Raw genomic sequence first — 26,536 nt, 5'->3', positions numbered from 1 at the left:
ACCCTGTTTCCATTCTGGGAAGCCATGTCTCCTGACCGATAACCCTAACTTGGGTCTTAACCCTAATGTTCTCTTTGGACTGAAACATTTCCCTGTCCACATGGTGTACTAACTGGCAGTATGTTATCCTCCGGATGGCCTACTCAGTCTGTTTTACCAACCTAGGCTTCACCAAAACCCTGGTTACATCCTGGGAAGCCAAGTCTCCCCAACCCTAACCCTAATTTGAGTCTCAGGCCTCTTTTCCTTTTTGGACTGAAACATACTGCCGTCCACAGAGGGTACCAAATGTAAGTATGGAAGACATCTTGATGCCCCACTCAGTCTGATTCAGCAAGCTAGGCTTCACCAAGGACCCGTTTCCAACCTGGGAAGCCACATCTCCCCAACCCTAACCCTAACTTGAGACTTAACCTGATTTTCTTGTTGAAATGTAACAACCCCCCATCCTCATGTTCTACTAAAAGACAGTAGGCACACAATTCCTTTTGCCCTCTCAGTCTGTTTCACCATGCTTGGCTTCAGGAACACCCTGTTTCCATTCTGGGAAGCCATGTCTCCTGACCGATAACCCTAACTTGGGTCTTAACCCTAATTTTCTCTTTGGAATGAAACATTTCCCTGTCCACATGGTGTACTAACTGGCAGTATGTTATACTCCGGAAGGCCTACGCAGTCTGTTTTACCAATCTAGGCTTCGCCAAAACCCTGGTTACATCCTGGGAAGCCAAGTCTCCCCAACCCTAACCCTACTTTGAGTCTCAGGCCTCATTTCCTTTTGGGACTGAAACATACTGCGGTCCACAGAGTGTACCAAATGTAAGTATGGAAGACATCTTGATGCCCCACTCAGTCTGATTCAGCAAGTTAGGCTTCACCAAGGACCCGTTTCCAACCTGGGAAGCCACATCTCCCCAACCCTAACCCTAACTTGAGACTCAACCTGATTTTCTTGTTGAAATGTAACAACCCCCCATCCTCATGTTGTACTAAAAGACAGTAGGCACACAATTCCTTTGGCCCTCTCAGTCTGTTTCACCATGCTTGGCTTCAGCAACACCCTGTTTCCATTCTGGGAAGCCATGTCTCCTGACTGATAACCCTAACTTGGGTCTTAACCCTAATTTTCTCTTTGGAATGAAACATTTCCCTGTCCACATGGTGTACTAACTGGCAGTATGTTATCCTCCGGATGGCCTACTCAGTCTGTTTTACCAATCTAGGCTTCGCCAAAACCCTGGTTACATCCTGGGAAGCCAAGTCTCCCCAACCCTAACCCTAATTTGAGTCTCAACCCTCATTTCATTTTTGGACTGAAACCTACCGCCGTCCACAGAGTGTAGCAAATGTCAGTATGGAAGACATCTTGATGTCCCACTCAGTCTGATTCAGCAAGTTAGGCTTCACCAAGGACCCGTTTCCAACCTGGGAAGCCACATCTCCCCAACCCTAACCCTAACTTGAGACTTAACCTGATTTTCTTGTGCAAATGTAACAAACCCCCATCCTCATGTTGTACTAAAAGACAGAAGGCACACAATTCCTTTTGCCCTCTCAGTCTGTTTCACAATGCTTGGCTTCAGCAACACCCTGTTTCCATTCTGGGAAGCCATGTCTCCTGACAGCTAACCCTAACTTGGGTCTTAACCCTAATTTTCCCTTTGGACTGAAACATTTCCCTGTCCACATGGTGTACTAACTGGCAGTATGTTATACTCCTGAATGCCTACTCAGTCTGTTTTACCAATCTAGGCTTCACCAAAACCCTGGTTACATCCTGGGAAGCCAAGTCTCCTCAACCCTAACCCTACTTTGAGTCTCAGGCCTCATTTCCTTTTGGGACTGAAACATACCGCCGTCCACAGAGTGTACCAAATCTCAGTATGGAAGACATCTAAATGCCCCACTCAGTCTGATTCAGCAAGCTGGGCTTCACCAAGGACCCGTTTCCAACCTGGGAAGCCACATCTCCCCAACCCTAACCCTAACTTGAGACTTAACCTGATTTTCTTGTGCAAATGTAACAACCCCCCATCCTCATGTTCTACTAAAAGACAGTAGGCACACAATTCCTTTTGCCCTCTCAGTCTGTTTCACCATGCTTGGCTTCAGCAACACCCTGTTTCCATTCTGGGAAGCCATGTCTCCTGACCGATAACCCTAACTTGGGTCTTAACCCTAATTTTCTCTTTGGACTGAAACATTTCCCTGTCCACATGGTGTACTAACTGGCAGTATGTTATCCTCCGGTTGGCCAACTCAGTCTGTTTTACCAATCTAGGCTTCGCCAAAACCCTGGTTACATCCTGGGAAGCCAAGTCTCCCCAACCCTAACCCTAATTTGAGTCTCAGGCCTCATTTCCTTTTTGGACTGAAACATACCGCCGTCCACAGAGTGTACCAAATGTCAGTATGGAAGACATCTTGATGCCCCACTCAGTCTGATTCAGCAAGCTAGGCTTCACCAAGGACCTGTTTCCAACCTGGGAAGCCACATCTCCCCAACCCAACCCTAACTTGAGACTTAACCTGATTTTCTTGTGCAAATGTAACAAACCCCCATCCTCATGTTGTACTAAAAGACAGTAGGCACACAATTCCGTTGGCCCTCTCCGTCTGTTTCACCATGCTTGGCTTCAGCAACACCCTGTTTCCATTCCGGGAAGCCATGTCTCTTGACCGCTGACGCTAACTTGGGTCTTAACCCTAGTTTTTTCTTTGGACTGAAATATTTCCCTGTCCACATGGTGTAATAACTGGCAGTATGTTATACTCCGGATGGCCTACTCAGTCTGTTTTACCAATCTAGGCTTCGCCAAAACCATGGTTACATCCTGGGAAGCCAAGTCTCCCCAAACCTAACCCTAATTTGAGTCTCAACCCGCATTTCCTTTTTGGACTGAAACATACTGCCGTCCACAGAGGGTACCAAATGTAAGTATGGAAGACATCTTGATGCCCCACTCAGTCTGATTCAGCAAGCTAGGCTTCACCAAGGACCCGTTTCCAACCTGGGAAGCCACATCTCCCCAACCCTAACCCTAACTTGAGACTTAACCTGATTTTCTTGTTGAAATGTAACAACCCCCCATCCTCATGTTCTACTAAAAGACAGTAGGCACACAATTCCTTTTGCCCTCTCAGTCTGTTTCACCATGCTTGGCTTCAGCAACACCCTGTTTCCATTCTGGGAAGCCATGTCTCCTGACAGCTAACCCTAACTTGGGTCTTAACCCTAATTTTCTCTTTGGACTGAAACATTTCCCTGTCCACATGGTGTACTAACTGGCAGTATGTTATACTCCGGTTGGCCTACTCAGTCTGTTTTACCAATCTAGGCTTCGCCAAAACCCTGGTTACATCCTGGGAAGCCAAGTCTCCCCAACCCTAACCCTACTTTGAGTCTCAGGCCTCATTTCCTTTTGGGACTGAAACATACCGCCGTCCACAGAGTGTAGCAAATGTCAGTATGGAAGACATCTTGATGTCCCACTCAGTCTGATTCAGCAAGTTAGGCTTCACCAAGGACCCGTTTCCAACCTGGGAAGCCACATCTCCCCAACCCTAACCCTAACTTGAGACTCAACCTGATTTTCTTGTTGAAATGTAACAACCCCCCATCCTCATGTTCTACTAAATGACAGTAGGCACACAATTCCTTTGGCCCTCTCAGTCTGTTTCACCATGCTTGGCTTCAGCAACACCCTGTTTCCATTCTGGGAAGCCATGTCTCCTGACCGATAACCCTAACTTGGGTCTTAACCCTAATGTTCTCTTTGGACTGAAACATTTCCCTGTCCACATGGTGTACTAACTGGCAGTATGTTATCCTCCGGATGGCCTACTCAGTCTGTTTTACCAACCTAGGCTTCACCAAAACCCTGGTTACATCCTGGGAAGCCAAGTCTCCCCAACCCTAACCCTAATTTGAGTCTCAGGCCTCTTTTCCTTTTTGGACTGAAACATACTGCCGTCCACAGAGGGTACCAAATGTAAGTATGGAAGACATCTTGATGCCCCACTCAGTCTGATTCAGCAAGCTAGGCTTCACCAAGGACCCGTTTCCAACCTGGGAAGCCACATCTCCCCAACCCTAACCCTAACTTGAGACTTAACCTGATTTTCTTGTTGAAATGTAACAACCCCCCATCCTCATGTTCTACTAAAAGACAGTAGGCACACAATTCCTTTGGCCCTCTCAGTCTGTTTCACCATGCTTGGCTTCAGCAACACCCTGTTTCCATTCTGGGAAGCCATGTCTCCTGACAGCTAACCCTAACTTGGGTCTTAACCCTAATTTTCTCTTTGGACTGAAACATTTCCCTGTCCACATGGTGTACTAACTGGCAGTATGTTATACTCCGGTTGGCCTACTCAGTCTGTTTTACCAATCTAGGCTTCGCCAAAACCCTGGTTACATCCTGGGAAGCCAAGTCTCCCCAACCCTAACCCTACTTTGAGTCTCAGGCCTCATTTCCTTTTGGGACTGAAAGATATTGCCGTCCACAGAGTGTACCAAATGTCAGTATGGAAGACATCTTGATGTCCCACTCAGTCTGATTCAGCAAGTTAGGCTTCACCAAGGACGCGTTTCCAACCTGGGAAGCCATATCTCCCCAACCCTAACCCTAACTTGAGACTTAACCTGATTTTCTTGTGCAAATGTAACAAAGCCCCATCCTCATGTTCTACTAAAAGACAGTAGGCACACAATTCCTTTGGCCCTCTCAGTCTGATTCACCATGCTTGGCTTCAGCAACACCCTGTTTCCATTCTGGGAAGCCATGTCTCCTGACCGATAACCCTAACTTGGGTCTTAACCCTAATTTTTTCTTTGGACTGAAACATTTCCCTGTCCACATGGTGTACTAACTGGCAGTATGTTATACTCCGGTTGGCCTACTCAGTCTGTTTTACCAATCTAGGCTTCGCCAAAACCCTGGTTACATCCTGGGAAGCCAAGTCTCCCCAACCCTAACCCTAATTTGAGTCTCAGGCCTCATTTCCTTTTGGGACTGAAACATACCGCCGTCCACAGAGTGTACCAAATGTCAGTATGGAAGACATCTTGATGCCCCACTCAGTCTGATTCAGCAAGCTTGGCTTCACCAAGGACCTGTTTCCAACCTGGGAAGCCACATCTCCCCAACCCAACCCTAACTTGAGACTTAACCTGATTTTCTTGTGCAAATGTAACAAACCCCCATCCTCATGTTGTACTAAAAGACAGTAGGCACACAATTCCGTTGGCCCTCTCCGTCTGTTTCACCATGCTTGGCTTCAGCAACACCCTGTTTCCATTCCGGGAAGCCATGTCTCCTGACCGCTAACGCTAACTTGGGTCTTAACCCTAGTTTTTTCTTTGGACTGAAATATTTCCCTGTCCACATGGTGTACTAACTGGCAGTATGTTATACTCCGGATGGCCGACTCAGTCTGTTTTACCAATCTAGGCTTCGCCAAAACCATGGTTACATCCTGGGAAGCCAAGTCTCCCCAACCCTAACCCTAATTTGAGTCTCAACCCGCATTTCCTTTTTGGACTGAAACATACTGCCGTCCACAGAGGGTACCAAATGTAAGTATGGAAGACATCTTGATGCCCCACTCAGTCTGATTCAGCAAGCTAGGCTTCACCAAGGACCCGTTTCCAACCTGGGAAGCCACATCTCCCCAACCCTAACCCTAACTTGAGACTTAACCTGATTTCGTTGTGCAAATGTAACAACCCCCCATCCTCATGTTCTACTAAAAGACAGTAGGCACACAATTCCTTTGGCCCTCTCAGTCTGTTTCACCATGCTTGGCTTCAGCAACACCCTGTTTCCATTCTGGGAAGCCATGTCTCCTGACAGCTAACCCTAACTTAGGTCTTAACCCTAATTTTCTCTTTGGACTGAAACATTTCCCTGTCCACATGGTGTACTAACTGGCAGTATGTTATACTGCGGTTGGCCTACGCAGTCTGTTTTACCAATCTAGGCTTCGCCAAAACCCTGGTTACATCCTGGGAAGCCAAGTCTCCCCAACCCTAACCCTAATTTGAGTCTCAGGCCTCATTTCCTTTTGGGACTGAAAGATACCGCCGTCCACAGAGTGTACCAAATGTCAGTATGGAAGACATCTTGATGTCCCACTCAGTCTGATTCAGCAAGTTAGGCTTCACCAAGGACCCGTTTCCAACCTGGGAAGCCACATCTCCCCAACCCTAACCCTAACTTGAGACTTAACCTGATTTTCTTGTGCAAATGTAACAAAGCCCCATCCTCATGTTCTACTAAAAGACAGTAGGCACACAATTCCTTTGGCCCTCTCAGTCTGATTCACCATGCTTGGCTTCAGCAACACCCTGTTTCCATTCTGGGAAGCCATGTCTCCTGACCGATAACCCTAACTTGGGAATTAACCATAATTTTTTCTTTGGACTGAAACATTTCCCTGTCCACATGGTGTACTAACTGGCAGTATGTTATACTCCGGATGGCCTACTCAGTCTGTTTTACCAATCTAGGCTTCGCCAAAACCATGGTTACATCCTGGGAAGCCAAGTCTCCCCAACCCTAACCCTAATTTGAGTCTCAACCCTCATTTCATTTTTGGACTGAAACATACCGCCGTCCACAGAGTGTAGCAAATGTCAGTATGGAAGACATCTTGATGTCCCACTCAGTCTGATTCAGCAAGTTAGGCTTCACCAAGGACCCGTTTCCAACCTGGGAAGCCACATCTCCCCAACCCTAACCCTAACTTGAGACTCAACCTGATTTTCTTGTTGAAATGTAACAACCCCCCATCCTCATGTTCTACTAAATGACAGTAGGCACACAATTCCTTTGGCCCTCTCAGTCTGTTTCACCATGCTTGGCTTCAGCAACACCCTGTTTCCATTCTGGGAAGCCATGTCTCCTGACCGATAACCCTAACTTGGGTCTTAACCCTAATGTTCTCTTTGGACTGAAACATTTCCCTGTCCACATGGTGTACTAACTGGCAGTATGTTATCCTCCGGATGGCCTACTCAGTCTGTTTTACCAACCTAGGCTTCACCAAAACCCTGGTTACATCCTGGGAAGCCAAGTCTCCCCAACCCTAACCCTAATTTGAGTCTCAGGCCTCTTTTCCTTTTTGGACTGAAACATACTGCCGTCCACAGAGGGTACCAAATGTAAGTATGGAAGACATCTTGATGCCCCACTCAGTCTGATTCAGCAAGCTAGGCTTCACCAAGGACCCGTTTCCAACCTGGGAAGCCACATCTCCCCAACCCTAACCCTAACTTGAGACTTAACCTGATTTCGTTGTGCAAATGTAACAACCCCCCATCCTCATGTTCTACTAAAAGACAGTAGGCACACAATTCCTTTGGCCCTCTCAGTCTGTTTCACCATGCTTGGCTTCAGCAACACCCTGTTTCCATTCTGGGAAGCCATGTCTCCTGACAGCTAACCCTAACTTAGGTCTTAACCCTAATTTTCTCTTTGGACTGAAACATTTCCCTGTCCACATGGTGTACTAACTGGCAGTATGTTATACTCCGGTTGGCCTACGCAGTCTGTTTTACCAATCTAGGCTTCGCCAAAACCCTGGTTACATCCTGGGAAGCCAAGTCTCCCCAACCCTAACCCTAATTTGAGTCTCAGGCCTCATTTCCTTTTGGGACTGAAAGATACCGCCGTCCACAGAGTGTACCAAATGTCAGTATGGAAGACATCTTGATGTCCCACTCAGTCTGATTCAGCAAGTTAGGCTTCACCAAGGACCCGTTTCCAACCTGGGAAGCCACATCTCCCCAACACTAACCCTAACTTGAGACTTAACCTGATTTTCTTGTGCAAATGTAACAAAGCCCCATCCTCATGTTCTACTAAAAGACAGTAGGCACACAATTCCTTTGGCCCTCTCAGTCTGATTCACCATGTTTGGCTTCAGCAACACCCTGTTTCCATTCTGGGAAGCCATGTCTCCTGACCGATAACCCTAACTTGGGTCTTAACCCTAATTTTTTCTTTGGACTGAAACATTTCCCTGTCCACATGGTGTACTAACTGGCAGTATGTTATACTCCGGATGGCCTACTCAGTCTGTTTTACCAATCTAGGCTTCGCCAAAACCCTGGTTACATCCTGGGAAGCCAAGTCTCCCCAACCCTAACCCTAATTTGAGTCTCAACCCTCATTTCATTTTTGGACTGAAACATACCGCCGTCCACAGAGTGTAGCAAATGTCAGTATGGAAGACATCTTGATGTCCCACTCAGTCTGATTCAGCAAGTTAGGCTTCACCAAGGACCCGTTTCCAACCTGGGAAGCCACATCTCCCCAACCCTAACCCTAACTTGAGACTTAACCTGATTTTCTTGTGCAAATGTAACAAACCCCCATCCTCATGTTGTACTAAAAGACAGAAGGCACACAATTCCTTTTGCCCTCTCAGTCTGTTTCACAATGCTTGGCTTCAGCAACACCCTGTTTCCATTCTGGGAAGCCATGTCTCCTGACAGCTAACCCTAACTTGGGTCTTAACCCTAATTTTCCCTTTGGACTGAAACATTTCCCTGTCCACATGGTGTACTAACTGGCAGTATGTTATACTCCTGAATGCCTACTCAGTCTGTTTTACCAATCTAGGCTTCACCAAAACCATGGTTACATCCTGGGAAGCCAAGTCTCCCCAAACCTAACCCTAATTTGAGTCTCAACCCGCATTTCCTTTTTGGACTGAAACATACTGCCGTCCACAGAGGGTACCAAATGTAAGTATGGAAGACATCTTTATGCCCCACTCAGTCTGATTCAGCAAGCTAGGCTTCACCAAGGACCCGTTTCCAACCTGGGAAGCCACATCTCCCCAACCCTAACCCTAACTTGAGACTTAACCTGATTTTCTTGTTGAAATGTAACAACCCCCCATCCTCATGTTCTACTAAAAGACAGTAGGCACACAATTCCTTTTGCCCTCTCAGTCTGTTTCACCATGCTTGGCTTCAGCAACACCCTGTTTCCATTCTGGGAAGCCATGTCTCCTGACAGCTAACCCTAACTTGGGTCTTAACCCTAATTTTCTCTTTGGACTGAAACATTTCCCTGTCCACATGGTGTACTAACTGGCAGTATGTTATACTCCGGTTGGCATATTCAGTCTGTTTTACCAATCTAGGCTTCGCCAAAACCCTGGTTACATCCTGGGAAGCCAAGTCTCCCCAACCCTAACCCTACTTTGAGTCTCAGGCCTCATTTCCTTTTGGGACTGAAAGATATTGCCGTCCACAGAGTGTACCAAATGTCAGTATGGAAGACATCTTGATGTCCCACTCAGTCTGATTCAGCAAGTTAGGCTTCACCAAGGACGCGTTTCCAACCTGGGAAGCCACATCTCCCCAACCCTAACCCTAACTTGAGACTTAACCTGATTTTCTTGTGCAAATGTAACAAAGCCCCATCCTCATGTTCTACTAAAAGACAGTAGGCACACAATTCCTTTGGCCCTCTCAGTCTGATTCACCATGCTTGGCTTCAGCAACACCCTGTTTCCATTCTGGGAAGCCATGTCTCCTGACCGATAACCCTAACTTGGGTCTTAACCATAATTTTTTCTTTGGACTGAAACATTTCCCTGTCCACATGGTGTACTAACTGGCAGTATGTTATACTCCGGATGGCCTACTCAGTCTGTTTTACCAATCTAGGCTTCGCCAAAACCATGGTTACATCCTGGGAAGCCAAGTCTCCCCAACCCTAACCCTAATTTGAGTCTCAACCCTCATTTCATTTTTGGACTGAAACATACCGCCGTCCACAGAGTGTAGCAAATGTCAGTATGGAAGACATCTTGATGTCCCACTCAGTCTGATTCAGCAAGTTAGGCTTCACCAAGGACCCGTTTCCAACCTGGGAAGCCACATCTCCCCAACCCTAACCCTAACTTGAGACTCAACCTGATTTTCTTGTTGAAATGTAACAACCCCCCATCCTCATGTTCTACTAAATGACAGTAGGCATACAATTCCTTTGGCCCTCTCAGTCTGTTTCACCATGCTTGGCTTCAGCAACACCCTGTTTCCATTCTGGGAAGCCATGTCTCCTGACCGATAACCCAAACTTGGGTCTTAACCCTAATGTTCTCTTTGGACTGAAACATTTCCCTGTCCACATGGTGTACTAACTGGCAGTATGTTATCCTCCGGATGGCCTACTCAGTCTGTTTTACCAACCTAGGCTTCACCAAAACCCTGGTTACATCCTGGGAAGCCAAGTCTCCCCAACCCTAACCCTAATTTGAGTCTCAGGCCTCTTTTCCTTTTTGGACTGAAACATACTGCCGTCCACAGAGGGTACCAAATGTAAGTATGGAAGACATCTTGATGCCCCACTCAGTCTGATTCAGCAAGCTAGGCTTCACCAAGGACCCGTTTCCAACCTGGGAAGCCACATCTCCCCAACCCTAACCCTAACTTGAGACTTAACCTGATTTTCTTGTTGAAATGTAACAACCCCCCATCCTCATGTTCTACTAAAAGACAGTAGGCACACAATTCCTTTTGCCCTCTCAGTCTGTTTCACCATGCTTGGCTTCAGCAACACCCTGTTTCCATTCTGGGAAGCCATGTCTCCTGACAGCTAACCCTAACTTTGGTCTTAACCCTAATTTTCTCTTTGGACTGAAACATTTCCCTGTCCACATGGTGTACTAACTGGCAGTATGTTATACTCCGGTTGGCCTACTCAGTCTGTTTTACCAATCTAGGCTTCGCCAAAACCCTGGTTACATCCTGGGAAGCCAAGTCTCCCCAACCCTAACCCTACTTTGAGTCTCAGGCCTCATTTCCTTTTGGGACTGAAAGATATTGCCGTCCACAGAGTGTACCAAATGTCAGTATGGAAGACATCTTGATGTCCCACTCAGTCTGATTCAGCAAGTTAGGCTTCACCAAGGACGCGTTTCCAACCTGGGAAGCCATATCTCCCCAACCCTAACCCTAACTTGAGACTTAACCTGATTTTCTTGTGCAAATGTAACAAAGCCCCATCCTCATGTTCTACTAAATGACAGTAGGCATACAATTCCTTTGGCCCTCTCAGTCTGTTTCACCATGCTTGGCTTCAGCAACACCCTGTTTCCATTCTGGGAAGCCATGTCTCCTGACCGATAACCCAAACTTGGGTCTTAACCCTAATGTTCTCTTTGGACTGAAACATTTCCCTGTCCACATGGTGTACTAACTGGCAGTATGTTATCCTCCGGATGGCCTACTCAGTCTGTTTTACCAACCTAGGCTTCACCAAAACCCTGGTTACATCCTGGGAAGCCAAGTCTCCCCAACCCTAACCCTAATTTGAGTCTCAGGCCTCTTTTCCTTTTTGGACTGAAACATACTGCCGTCCACAGAGGGTACCAAATGTAAGTATGGAAGACATCTTGATGCCCCACTCAGTCTGATTCAGCAAGCTAGGCTTCACCAAGGACCCGTTTCCAACCTGGGAAGCCACATCTCCCCAACCCTAACCCTAACTTGAGACTTAACCTGATTTTCTTGTTGAAATGTAACAACCCCCCATCCTCATGTTCTACTAAAAGACAGTAGGCACACAATTCCTTTTGCCCTCTCAGTCTGTTTCACCATGCTTGGCTTCAGCAACACCCTGTTTCCATTCTGGGAAGCCATGTCTCCTGACAGCTAACCCTAACTTTGGTCTTAACCCTAATTTTCTCTTTGGACTGAAACATTTCCCTGTCCACATGGTGTACTAACTGGCAGTATGTTATACTCCGGTTGGCCTACTCAGTCTGTTTTACCAATCTAGGCTTCGCCAAAACCCTGGTTACATCCTGGGAAGCCAAGTCTCCCCAACCCTAACCCTACTTTGAGTCTCAGGCCTCATTTCCTTTTGGGACTGAAAGATATTGCCGTCCACAGAGTGTACCAAATGTCAGTATGGAAGACATCTTGATGTCCCACTCAGTCTGATTCAGCAAGTTAGGCTTCACCAAGGACGCGTTTCCAACCTGGGAAGCCATATCTCCCCAACCCTAACCCTAACTTGAGACTTAACCTGATTTTCTTGTGCAAATGTAACAAAGCCCCATCCTCATGTTCTACTAAAAGACAGTAGGCACACAATTCCTTTGGCCCTCTCAGTCTGATTCACCATGCTTGGCTTCAGCAACACCCTGTTTCCATTCTGGGAAGCCATGTCTCCTGACCGATAACCCTAACTTGGGTCTTAACCCTAATTTTTTCTTTGGACTGAAACATTTCCCTGTCCACATGGTGTACTAACTGGCAGTATGTTATACTCCGGATGGCCTACTCAGTCTGTTTTACCAATCTAGGCTTCGCCAAAACCATGGTTACATCCTGGGAAGCCAAGTCTCCCCAACCCTAACCCTAATTTGAGTCTCAACCCTCATTTCATTTTTGGACTGAAACATACCGCCGTCCACAGAGTGTAGCAAATGTCAGTATGGAAGACATCTTGATGTCCCACTCAGTCTGATTCAGCAAGTTAGGCTTCACCAAGGACCCGTTTCCAACCTGGGAAGCCACATCTCCCCAACCCTAACCCTAACTTGAGACTTAACATGATTTTCTTGTGCAAATGTAACAAACCCCCATCCTCATGTTGTACTAAAAGACAGAAGGCACACAATTCCTTTGGCCCTCTCAGTCTGTTTCACAATGCTTGGCTTCAGCAACACCCTGTTTCCATTCTGGGAAGCCATGTCTCCTGACAGCTAATCCTAACTTGGGTCTTAACCCTAATTTTCTCTTTGGACTGAAACATTTCCCTGTCCACATGGTGTACTAACTGGCAGTATGTTATACTCCTGAATGCCTACTCAGTCTGTTTTACCAATCTAGGCTTCACCAAAACCCTGGTTACATCCTGGGAAGCCAAGTCTCCGCAACCCTAACCCTACTTTGAGTCTCAGGCCTCATTTCCTTTTTGGACTGAAACATACTGCGGTCCACAGAGTGTACCAAATGTCAGTATGGAAGACATCTTGATGCCCCACTCAGTCTGATTCAGCAAGTTAAGCTTCACCAAGGACCCGTTTCCAACCTGGGAAGCCACATCTCCCCAACCCTAACCCTAACTTGAGACTCAACCTGATTTTCTTGTTGAAATGTAACAACCCCCCATCCTCATGTTCTACTAAATGACAGTAGGCACACAATTCCTTTGGCCCTCTCAGTCTGTTTCACCATGCTTGGCTTCAGCAACACCCTGTTTCCATTCTGGGAAGCCATGTCTCCTGACCGATAACCCTAACTTGGGTCTTAACCCTAATTTTCTCTTTGGAATGAAACATTTCCCTGTCCACATGGTGTACTAACTGGCAGTATGTTATCCTCCGGATGGCCTACTCAGTCTGTTTTACCAACCTAGGCTTCACCAAAACCCTGGTTACATCCTGGGAAGCCAAGTCTCCCCAACCCTAACCCTAATTTGAGTCTCAGGCCTCTTTTCCTTTTTGGACTGAAACATACTGCCGTCCACAGAGGGTACCAAATGTAAGTATGGAAGACATCTTGATGCCCCACTCAGTCTGATTCAGCAAGCTAGGCTTCACCAAGGACCCGTTTCCAACCTGGGAAGCCACATCTCCCCAACCCTAACCCTAACTTGAGACTTAACCTGATTTTCTTGTTGAAATGTAACAACCCCCCATCCTCATGTTGTACTAAAAGACAGTAGGCACACAATTCCTTTGGCCCTCTCAGTCTGTTTCACCATGCTTGGCTTCAGCAACACCCTGTTTCCATTCTGGGAAGCCATGTCTCCTGACCGATAACCCTAACTTGGGTCTTAACCCTAATTTTCTCTTTGGAATGAAACATTTCCCTGTCCACATGGTGTACTAACTGGCAGTATGTTATCCTCCGGATGGCCTACTCAGTCTGTTTTACCAATCTAGGCTTCGCCAAAACCCTGGTTACATCCTGGGAAGCCAAGTCTCCCCAACCCTAACCCTAATTTGAGTCTCAACCCTCATTTCCTTTTTGGACTGAAACATACCGCCGTCCACAGAGTGTACCAAATGTAAGTATGGAAGACATCTTGATGCCCCACTCAGTCTGATTCAGCAAGCTAGGCTTCACCAAGGACCCGTTTCCAACCTGGGAAGCCACATCTCCCCAACCCTAATCCTAACTTGAGACTTAACCTGATTTCCTTGTTGAAATGTAAGAACCCCCCATCCTCATGTTCTACTAAATGACAGTAGGCACACAATTCCTTTGGCCCTCTCAGTCTGTTTCACCATGCTTGGCTTCAGGAACACCCTGTTTCCATTCTGGAAAGACATGTCTCCTGACAGCTAACCCTAACTTGGGTCTTAACCCTAATTTTCTCTTTGGACTGAAACATTTCCCTGTCCACATGGTGTACTAACTGGCAGTATGTTATACTCCGGTTGGCCTACTCAGTCTGTTTTACCAATCTAGGCTTCGCCAAAACCCTGGTTACATCCTGGGAAGCCAAGTCTCCCCAACCCTAACCCTAATTTGAGTCTCAGGCCTCATTTCCTTTTGGGACTGAAACATACCGCCGTCCACAGAGTGTACCAAATGTCAGTATGGAAGACATCTTGATGCCCCACTCAGTCTGATTCAGCAAGCTTGGCTTCACCAAGGACCTGTTTCCAAGCTGAGAAGCCACATCTCCCCAACCCAACCCTAACTTGAGACTTAACCTGATTTTCTTGTGCAAATGTAACAAACCCCCATCCTCATGTTGTACTAAAAGACAGTAGGCACACAATTCCGTTGGCCCTCTCCGTCTGTTTCACCATGCTTGGCTTCAGCAACACCCTGTTTCCATTCCGGGAAGCCATGTCTCCTGACAGCTAACCCTAACTTGGGTCTTAACCCTAATTTTCTCTTTGGACTGAAACATTTCCCTGTCCACATGGTGTACTAACTGGCAGTATGTTATACTCCTGAATGCCGACTCAGTCTGTTTTACCAATCTAGGCTTCACCAAAACCCTGGTTACATCCTGGGAAGCCAAGTATCCTCAACCCTAACCCTACTTTGAGTCTCAGGCCTCATTTCCTTTTGGGACTGAAACATACCGCCGTCCACAGAGTGTACCAAATGTCAGTATGGAAGACATCTAAATGCCCTACTCAGTCTGATTCAGCAAGCTGGGCTTCACCAAGGACCCGTTTCCAACCTGGGAAGCCACATCTCCCCAACCCTAACCCTAACTTGAGACTTAACCTGATTTTCTTGTTGAAATGTAACAACCCCCCATCCTCATGTTCTACTAAAAGACAGTAGGCACACAATTCCTTTTGCCCTCTCAGTCTGTTTCACCATGCTTGGCTTCAGCAACACCCTGTTTCCATTCTGGGAAGCCATGTCTCCTGACCGATAACCCTAACTTGGGTCTTAACCTTAATTTTCTCTTTGGACTGAAACATTTCCCTGTCCACATGGTGTACTAACTGGCAGTATGTTATCCTCCGGTTGGCCAAATCAGTCTGTTTTTCCAATCTAGGCTTCGCCAAAACCCTGGTTACATCCTGGGAAGCCAAGTCTCCCCAACCCTAACCCTAATTTGAGTCTCAGGCCTCATTTCCTTTTGGGACTGAAACATACCGCCGTCCACAGAGTGTACCAAATGTCAGTATGGAAGACATCTTGATGCCCCACTCAGTCTGATTCAGCAAGCTAGGCTTCACCAAGGACCTGTTTCCAACCTGGGAAGCCACATCTCCCCAACCCAACCCTAACTTGAGACTTAACCTGATTTTCTTGTGCAAATGTAACAAACCCCCATCCTCATGTTGTACTAAAAGACAGTAGGCACACAATTCAGTTGGCCCTCTCCGTCTGTTTCACCATGCTTGGCTTCAGCAACACCCTGTTTCCATTCCGGGAAGCCATGTCTCTTGACCGCTGACGCTAACTTGGGTCTTAACCCTAGTTTTTTCTTTGGACTGAAATATTTCCCTGTCCACATGGTGTACTAACTGGCAGTATGTTATACTCCGGAAGGCCTACGCAGTCTGTTTTACCAATCTAGGCTTCGCCAAAACCCTGGTTACATCCTGGGAAGCCAAGTCTCCCCAACCCTAACCCTACTTTGAGTCTCAGGCCTCATTTCCTTTTGGGACTGAAACATACTGCGGTCCACAGAGTGTACCAAATGTAAGTATGGAAGACATCTTGATGCCCCACTCAGTCTGATTCAGCAAGTTAGGCTTCACCAAGGACCCGTTTCCAACCTGGGAAGCCACATCTCCCCAACCCTAACCCTAACTTGAGACTCAACCTGATTTTCTTGTTGAAATGTAACAACCCCCCATCCTCATGTTGTACTAAAAGACAGTAGGCACACAATTCCTTTGGCCCTCTCAGTCTGTTTCACCATGCTTGGCTTCAGCAACACCCTGTTTCCATTCTGGGAAGCCATGTCTCCTGACCGATAACCCTAACTTGGGTCTTAACCCTAATTTTCTCTTTGGAATGAAACATTTCCCTGTCCACATGGTGTACTAACTGGCAGTATGTTATCCTCCGGATGGCCTACTCAGTCTGTTTTACCAATCTAGGCTTCGCCAAAACCCTGGTTACATCCTGGGAAGCCAAGTCTCCCCAACCCTAACCCTAATTTGAGTCTCAACCCTCATTTCATTTTTGGACTGAAACCTACCGCCGTCCACAGAGTGTAGCAAATGTCAGTATGGAAGACATCTTGATGTCCCACTCAGTCTGATTCAGCAAGTTAGGCTTCACCAAGGACCCGTTTCCAACCTGGGAAGCCACATCTCCCCAACCCTAACCCTAACTTGAGACTTAACCTGATTTTCTTGTGCAAATGTAACAAACCCCCATCCTCATGTTGTACTAAAAGACAGAAGGCACACAATTCCTTTTGCCCTCTCAGTCTGTTTCACAATGCTTGGCTTCAGCAACACCCTGTTTCCATTCTGGGAAGCCATGTCTCCTGACAGCTAACCCTAACTTGGGTCTTAACCCTAATTTTCCCTTTGGACTGAAACATTTCCCTGTCCACATGGTGTACTAACTGGCAGTATGTTATACTCCTGAATGCCTACTCAGTCTGTTTTACCAATCTAGGCTTCACCAAAACCCTGGTTACATCCTGGGAAGCCAAGTCTCCTCAACCCTAACCCTACTTTGAGTCTCAGGCCTCATTTCCTTTTGGGACTGAAACATACCGCCGTCCACAGAGTGTACCAAATCTCAGTATGGAAGACATCTAAATGCCCCACTCAGTCTGATTCAGCAAGCTGGGCTTCACCAAGGACCCGTTTCCAACCTGGGAAGCCACATCTCCCCAACCCTAACCCTAACTTGAGACTTAACCTGATTTTCTTGTGCAAATGTAACAACCCCCCATCCTCATGTTCTACTAAAAGACAGTAGGCACACAATTCCTTTTGCCCTCTCAGTCTGTTTCACCATGCTTGGCTTCAGCAACACCCTGTTTCCATTCTGGGAAGCCATGTCTCCTGACCGATAACCCTAACTTGGGTCTTAACCCTAATTTTCTCTTTGGACTGAAACATTTCCCTGTCCACATGGTGTACTAACTGGCAGTATGTTATCCTCCGGTTGGCCAACTCAGTCTGTTTTACCAATCTAGGCTTCGCCAAAACCCTGGTTACATCCTGGGAAGCCAAGTCTCCCCAACCCTAACCCTAATTTGAGTCTCAGGCCTCATTTCCTTTTTGGACTGAAACATACCGCCGTCCACAGAGTGTACCAAATGTCAGTATGGAAGACATCTTGATGCCCCACTCAGTCTGATTCAGCAAGCTAGGCTTCACCAAGGACCTGTTTCCAACCTGGGAAGCCACATCTCCCCAACCCAACCCTAACTTGAGACTTAACCTGATTTTCTTGTGCAAATGTAACAAACCCCCATCCTCATGTTGTACTAAAAGACAGTAGGCACACAATTCCGTTGGCCCTCTCCGTCTGTTTCACCATGCTTGGCTTCAGCAACACCCTGTTTCCATTCCGGGAAGCCATGTCTCTTGACCGCTGACGCTAACTTGGGTCTTAACCCTAGTTTTTTCTTTGGACTGAAATATTTCCCTGTCCACATGGTGTAATAACTGGCAGTATGTTATACTCCGGATGGCCTACTCAGTCTGTTTAACAATCTAGGCTTCGCCAAAACCATGGTTACATCCTGGGAAGCCAAGTCTCCCCAAACCTAACCCTAATTTGAGTCTCAACCCGCATTTCCTTTTTGGACTGAAACATACTGCCGTCCACAGAGGGTACCAAATGTAAGTATGGAAGACATCTTGATGCCCCACTCAGTCTGATTCAGCAAGCTAGGCTTCACCAAGGACCCGTTTCCAACCTGGGAAGCCACATCTCCCCAACCCTAACCCTAACTTGAGACTTAACCTGATTTTCTTGTTGAAATGTAACAACCCCCCATCCTCATGTTCTACTAAAAGACAGTAGGCACACAATTCCTTTTGCCCTCTCAGTCTGTTTCACCATGCTTGGCTTCAGCAACACCCTGTTTCCATTCTGGGAAGCCATGTCTCCTGACAGCTAACCCTAACTTGGGTCTTAACCCTAATTTTCTCTTTGGACTGAAACATTTCCCTGTCCACATGGTGTACTAACTGGCAGTATGTTATACTCCGGTTGGCCTACTCAGTCTGTTTTACCAATCTAGGCTTCGCCAAAACCCTGGTTACATCCTGGGAAGCCAAGTCTCCCCAACCCTAACCCTACTTTGAGTCTCAGGCCTCATTTCCTTTTGGGACTGAAACATACCGCCGTCCACAGAGTGTAGCAAATGTCAGTATGGAAGACATCTTGATGTCCCACTCAGTCTGATTCAGCAAGTTAGGCTTCACCAAGGACCCGTTTCCAACCTGGGAAGCCACATCTCCCCAACCCTAACCCTAACTTGAGACTCAACCTGATTTTCTTGTTGAAATGTAACAACCCCCCATCCTCATGTTCTACTAAATGACAGTAGGCACACAATTCCTTTGGCCCTCTCAGTCTGTTTCACCATGCTTGGCTTCAGCAACACCCTGTTTCCATTCTGGGAAGCCATGTCTCCTGACCGATAACCCTAACTTGGGTCTTAACCCTAATGTTCTCTTTGGACTGAAACATTTCCCTGTCCACATGGTGTACTAACTGGCAGTATGTTATCCTCCGGATGGCCTACTCAGTCTGTTTTACCAACCTAGGCTTCACCAAAACCCTGGTTACATCCTGGGAAGCCAAGTCTCCCCAACCCTAACCCTAATTTGAGTCTCAGGCCTCTTTTCCTTTTTGGACTGAAACATACTGCCGTCCACAGAGGGTACCAAATGTAAGTATGGAAGACATCTTGATGCCCCACTCAGTCTGATTCAGCAAGCTAGGCTTCACCAAGGACCCGTTTCCAACCTGGGAAGCCACATCTCCCCAACCCTAACCCTAACTTGAGACTTAACCTGATTTTCTTGTTGAAATGTAACAACCCCCCATCCTCATGTTCTACTAAAAGACAGTAGGCACACAATTCCTTTTGCCCTCTCAGTCTGTTTCACCATGCTTGGCTTCAGCAACACCCTGTTTCCATTCTGGGAAGCCATGTCTCCTGACAGCTAACCCTAACTTGGGTCTTAACCCTAATTTTCTCTTTGGACTGAAACATTTCCCTGTCCACATGGTGTACTAACTGGCAGTATGTTATACTCCGGTTGGCCTACTCAGTCTGTTTTACCAATCTAGGCTTCGCCAAAACCCTGGTTACATCCTGGGAAGCCAAGTCTCCCCAACCCTAACCCTACTTTGAGTCTCAGGCCTCATTTCCTTTTGGGACTGAAAGATATTGCCGTCCACAGAGTGTACCAAATGTCAGTATGGAAGACATCTTGATGTCCCACTCAGTCTGATTCAGCAAGTTAGGCTTCACCAAGGACGCGTTTCCAACCTGGGAAGCCATATCTCCCCAACCCTAACCCTAACTTGAGACTTAACCTGATTTTCTTGTGCAAATGTAACAAAGCCCCATCCTCATGTTCTACTAAAAGACAGTAGGCACACAATTCCTTTGGCCCTCTCAGTCTGATTCACCATGCTTGGCTTCAGCAACACCCTGTTTCCATTCTGGGAAGCCATGTCTCCTGACCGATAACCCTAACTTGGGTCTTAACCCTAATTTTTTCTTTGGACTGAAACATTTCCCTGTCCACATGGTGTACTAACTGGCAGTATGTTATACTCCGGTTGGCCTACTCAGTCTGTTTTACCAATCTAGGCTTCGCCAAAACCCTGGTTACATCCTGGGAAGCCAAGTCTCCCCAACCCTAACCCTAATTTGAGTCTCAGGCCTCATTTCCTTTTGGGACTGAAACATACCGCCGTCCACAGAGTGTACCAAATGTCAGTATGGAAGACATCTTGATGCCCCACTCAGTCTGATTCAGCAAGCTTGGCTTCACCAAGGACCTGTTTCCAACCTGGGAAGCCACATCTCCCCAACCCAACCCTAACTTGAGACTTAACCTGATTTTCTTGTGCAAATGTAACAAACCCCCATCCTCATGTTGTACTAAAAGACAGTAGGCACACAATTCCGTTGGCCCTCTCCGTCTGTTTCACCATGCTTGGCTTCAGCAACACCCTGTTTCCATTCCGGGAAGCCATGTCTCCTGACCGCTAACGCTAACTTGGGTCTTAACCCTAGTTTTTTCTTTGGACTGAAATATTTCCCTGTCCACATGGTGAACTAACTGGCAGTATGTTATACTCCGGATGGCCGACTCAGTCTGTTTTACCAATCTAGGCTTCGCCAAAACCATGGTTACATCCTGGGAAGCCAAGTCTCCCCAACCCTAACCCTAATTTGAGTCTCAACCCGCATTTCCTTTTTGGACTGAAACATACTGCCGTCCACAGAGGGTACCAAATGTAAGTATGGAAGACATCTTGATGCCCCACTCAGTCTGATTCAGCAAGCTAGGCTTCACCAAGGACCCGTTTCCAACCTGGGAAGCCACATCTCCCCAACCCTAACCCTAACTTGAGACTTAACCTGATTTCGTTGTGCAAATGTAACAACCCCCCATCCTCATGTTCTACTAAAAGACAGTAGGCACACAATTCCTTTGGCCCTCTCAGTCTGTTTCACCATGCTTGGCTTCAGCAACACCCTGTTTCCATTCTGGGAAGCCATGTCTCCTGACAGCTAACCCTAACTTAGGTCTTAACCCTAATTTTCTCTTTGGACTGAAACATTTCCCTGTCCACATGGTGTACTAACTGGCAGTATGTTATACTGCGGTTGGCCTACGCAGTCTGTTTTACCAATCTAGGCTTCGCCAAAACCCTGGTTACATCCTGGGAAGCCAAGTCTCCCCAACCCTAACCCTAATTTGAGTCTCAGGCCTCATTTCCTTTTGGGACTGAAAGATACCGCCGTCCACAGAGTGTACCAAATGTCAGTATGGAAGACATCTTGATGTCCCACTCAGTCTGATTCAGCAAGTTAGGCTTCACCAAGGACCCGTTTCCAACCTGGGAAGCCACATCTCCCCAACCCTAACCCTAACTTGAGACTTAACCTGATTTTCTTGTGCAAATGTAACAAAGCCCCATCCTCATGTTCTACTAAAAGACAGTAGGCACACAATTCCTTTGGCCCTCTCAGTCTGATTCACCATGCTTGGCTTCAGCAACACCCTGTTTCCATTCTGGGAAGCCATGTCTCCTGACCGATAACCCTAACTTGGGAATTAACCATAATTTTTTCTTTGGACTGAAACATTTCCCTGTCCACATGGTGTACTAACTGGCAGTATGTTATACTCCGGATGGCCTACTCAGTCTGTTTTACCAATCTAGGCTTCACCAAAACCATGGTTACATCCTGGGAAGCCAAGTCTCCCCAACCCTAACCCTAATTTGAGTCTCAACCCTCATTTCATTTTTGGACTGAAACATACCGCCGTCCACAGAGTGTAGCAAATGTCAGTATGGAAGACATCTTGATGTCCCACTCAGTCTGATTCAGCAAGTTAGGCTTCACCAAGGACCCGTTTCCAACCTGGGAAGCCACATCTCCCCAACCCTAACCCTAACTTGAGACTCAACCTGATTTTCTTGTTGAAATGTAACAACCCCCCATCCTCATGTTCTACTAAATGACAGTAGGCACACAATTCCTTTGGCCCTCTCAGTCTGTTTCACCATGCTTGGCTTCAGCAACACCCTGTTTCCATTCTGGGAAGCCATGTCTCCTGACCGATAACCCTAACTTGGGTCTTAACCCTAATGTTCTCTTTGGACTGAAACATTTCCCTGTCCACATGGTGTACTAACTGGCAGTATGTTATCCTCCGGATGGCCTACTCAGTCTGTTTTACCAACCTAGGCTTCACCAAAACCCTGGTTACATCCTGGGAAGCCAAGTCTCCCCAACCCTAACCCTAATTTGAGTCTCAGGCCTCTTTTCCTTTTTGGACTGAAACATACTGCCGTCCACAGAGGGTACCAAATGTAAGTATGGAAGACATCTTGATGCCCCACTCAGTCTGATTCAGCAAGCTAGGCTTCACCAAGGACCCGTTTCCAACCTGGGAAGCCACATCTCCCCAACCCTAACCCTAACTTGAGACTTAACCTGATTTCGTTGTGCAAATGTAACAACCCCCAATCCTCATGTTCTACTAAAAGACAGTAGGCACACAATTCCTTTGGCCCTCTCAGTCTGTTTCACCATGCTTGGCTTCAGCAACACCCTGTTTCCATTCTGGGAAGCCATGTCTCCTGACAGCTAACCCTAACTTAGGTCTTAACCCTAATTTTCTCTTTGGACTGAAACATTTCCCTGTCCACATGGTGTACTAACTGGCAGTATGTTATACTGCGGTTGGCCTACGCAGTCTGTTTTACCAATCTAGGCTTCGCCAAAACCCTGGTTACATCCTGGGAAGCCAAGTCTCCCCAACCCTAACCCTAATTTGAGTCTCAGGCCTCATTTCCTTTTGGGACTGAAAGATACCGCCGTCCACAGAGTGTACCAAATGTCAGTATGGAAGACATCTTGATGTCCCACTCAGTCTGATTCAGCAAGTTAGGCTTCACCAAGGACCCGTTTCCAACCTGGGAAGCCACATCTCCCCAACACTAACCCTAACTTGAGACTTAACCTGATTTTCTTGTGCAAATGTAACAAAGCCCCATCCTCATGTTCTACTAAAAGACAGTAGGCACACAATTCCTTTGGCCCTCTCAGTCTGATTCACCATGTTTGGCTTCAGCAACACCCTGTTTCCATTCTGGGAAGCCATGTCTCCTGACCGATAACCCTAACTTGGGTCTTAACCCTAATTTTTTCTTTGGACTGAAACATTTCCCTGTCCACATGGTGTACTAACTGGCAGTATGTTATACTCCGGATGGCCTACTCAGTCTGTTTTACCAATCTAGGCTTCGCCAAAACCCTGGTTACATCCTGGGAAGCCAAGTCTCCCCAACCCTAACCCTAATTTGAGTCTCAACCCTCATTTCATTTTTGGACTGAAACATACCGCCGTCCACAGAGTGTAGCAAATGTCAGTATGGAAGACATCTTGATGTCCCACTCAGTCTGATTCAGCAAGTTAGGCTTCACCAAGGACCCGTTTCCAACCTGGGAAGCCACATCTCCCCAACCCTAACCCTAACTTGAGACTTAACCTGATTTTCTTGTGCAAATGTAACAAACCCCCATCCTCATGTTGTACTAAAAGACAGAAGGCACACAATTCCTTTTGCCCTCTCAGTCTGTTTCACAATGCTTGGCTTCAGCAACACCCTGTTTCCATTCTGGGAAGCCATGTCTCCTGACAGCTAACCCTAACTTGGGTCTTAACCCTAATTTTCCCTTTGGACTGAAACATTTCCCTGTCCACATGGTGTACTAACTGGCAGTATGTTATACTCCGGTTGGCATATTCAGTCTGTTTTACCAATCTAGGCTTCGCCAAAACCCTGGTTACATCCTGGGAAGCCAAGTCTCCCCAACCCTAACCCTACTTTGAGTCTCAGGCCTCATTTCCTTTTGGGACTGAAAGATATTGCCGTCCACAGAGTGTACCAAATGTCAGTATGGAAGACATCTTGATGTCCCACTCAGTCTGATTCAGCAAGTTAGGCTTCACCAAGGACGCGTTTCCAACCTGGGAAGCCACATCTCCCCAACCCTAACCCTAACTTGAGACTTAACCTGATTTTCTTGTGCAAATGTAACAAAGCCCCATCCTCATGTTCTACTAAAAGACAGTAGGCACACAATTCCTTTGGCCCTCTCAGTCTGATTCACCATGCTTGGCTTCAGCAACACCCTGTTTCCATTCTGGGAAGCCATGTCTCCTGACCGATAACCCTAACTTGGGTCTTAACCATAATTTTTTCTTTGGACTGAAACATTTCCCTGTCCACATGGTGTACTAACTGGCAGTATGTTATACTCCGGATGGCCTACTCAGTCTGTTTTACCAATCTAGGCTTCGCCAAAACCATGGTTACATCCTGGGAAGCCAAGTCTCCCCAACCCTAACCCTAATTTGAGTCTCAACCCTCATTTCATTTTTGGACTGAAACATACCGCCGTCCACAGAGTGTAGCAAATGTCAGTATGGAAGACATCTTGATGTCCCACTCAGTCTGATTCAGCAAGTTAGGCTTCACCAAGGACCCGTTTCCAACCTGGGAAGCCACATCTCCCCAACCCTAACCCTAACTTGAGACTCAACCTGATTTTCTTGTTGAAATGTAACAACCCCCCATCCTCATGTTCTACTAAATGACAGTAGGCACACAATTCCTTTGGCCCTCTCAGTCTGTTTCACCATGCTTGGCTTCAGCAACACCCTGTTTCCATTCTGGGAAGCCATGTCTCCTGACCGATAACCCAAACTTGGGTCTTAACCCTAATGTTCTCTTTGGACTGAAACATTTCCCTGTCCACATGGTGTACTAACTGGCAGTATGTTATCCTCCGGATGGCCTACTCAGTCTGTTTTACCAACCTAGGCTTCACCAAAACCCTGGTTACATCCTGGGAAGCCAAGTCTCCCCAACCCTAACCCTAATTTGAGTCTCAGGCCTCTTTTCCTTTTTGGACTGAAACATACTGCCGTCCACAGAGGGTACCAAATGTAAGTATGGAAGACATCTTGATGCCCCACTCAGTCTGATTCAGCAAGCTAGGCTTCACCAAGGACCCGTTTCCAACCTGGGAAGCCACATCTCCCCAACCCTAACCCTAACTTGAGACTTAACCTGATTTTCTTGTTGAAATGTAACAACCCCCCATCCTCATGTTCTACTAAAAGACAGTAGGCACACAATTCCTTTTGCCCTCTCAGTCTGTTTCACCATGCTTGGCTTCAGCAACACCCTGTTTCCATTCTGGGAAGCCATGTCTCCTGACAGCTAACCCTAACTTTGGTCTTAACCCTAATTTTCTCTTTGGACTGAAACATTTCCCTGTCCACATGGTGTACTAACTGGCAGTATGTTATACTCCGGTTGGCCTACTCAGTCTGTTTTACCAATCTAGGCTTCGCCAAAACCCTGGTTACATCCTGGGAAGCCAAGTCTCCCCAACCCTAACCCTACTTTGAGTCTCAGGCCTCATTTCCTTTTGGGACTGAAAGATATTGCCGTCCACAGAGTGTACCAAATGTCAGTATGGAAGACATCTTGATGTCCCACTCAGTCTGATTCAGCAAGTTAGGCTTCACCAAGGACGCGTTTCCAACCTGGGAAGCCATATCTCCCCAACCCTAACCCTAACTTGAGACTTAACCTGATTTTCTTGTGCAAATGTAACAAAGCCCCATCCTCATGTTCTACTAAAAGACAGTAGGCACACAATTCCTTTGGCCCTCTCAGTCTGATTCACCATGCTTGGCTTCAGCAACACCCTGTTTCCATTCTGGGAAGCCATGTCTCCTGACCGATAACCCTAACTTGGGTCTTAACCCTAATTTTTTCTTTGGACTGAAACATTTCCCTGTCCACATGGTGTACTAACTGGCAGTATGTTATACTCCGGATGGCCTACTCAGTCTGTTTTACCAATCTAGGCTTCGCCAAAACCATGGTTACATCCTGGGAAGCCAAGTCTCCCCAACCCTAACCCTAATTTGAGTCTCAACCCTCATTTCATTTTTGGACTGAAACATACCGCCGTCCACAGAGTGTAGCAAATGTCAGTATGGAAGACATCTTGATGTCCCACTCAGTCTGATTCAGCAAGTTAGGCTTCACCAAGGACCCGTTTCCAACCTGGGAAGCCACATCTCCCCAACCCTAACCCTAACTTGAGACTTAACATGATTTTCTTGTGCAAATGTAACAAACCCCCATCCTCATGTTGTACTAAAAGACAGAAGGCACACAATTCCTTTGGCCCTCTCAGTCTGTTTCACAATGCTTGGCTTCAGCAACACCCTGTTTCCATTCTGGGAAGCCATGTCTCCTGACAGCTAATCCTAACTTGGGTCTTAACCCTAATTTTCTCTTTGGACTGAAACATTTCCC

The sequence above is a fragment of the Heloderma suspectum genome, chromosome 4 (assembly GCF_057233095.1).
Source record: "Heloderma suspectum isolate Gila_16-S chromosome 4, 16-S_ref, whole genome shotgun sequence".
NCBI lineage: Eukaryota > Metazoa > Chordata > Lepidosauria > Squamata > Helodermatidae > Heloderma > Heloderma suspectum.
Note: the sequence above shows the minus strand (reverse complement) of the source record.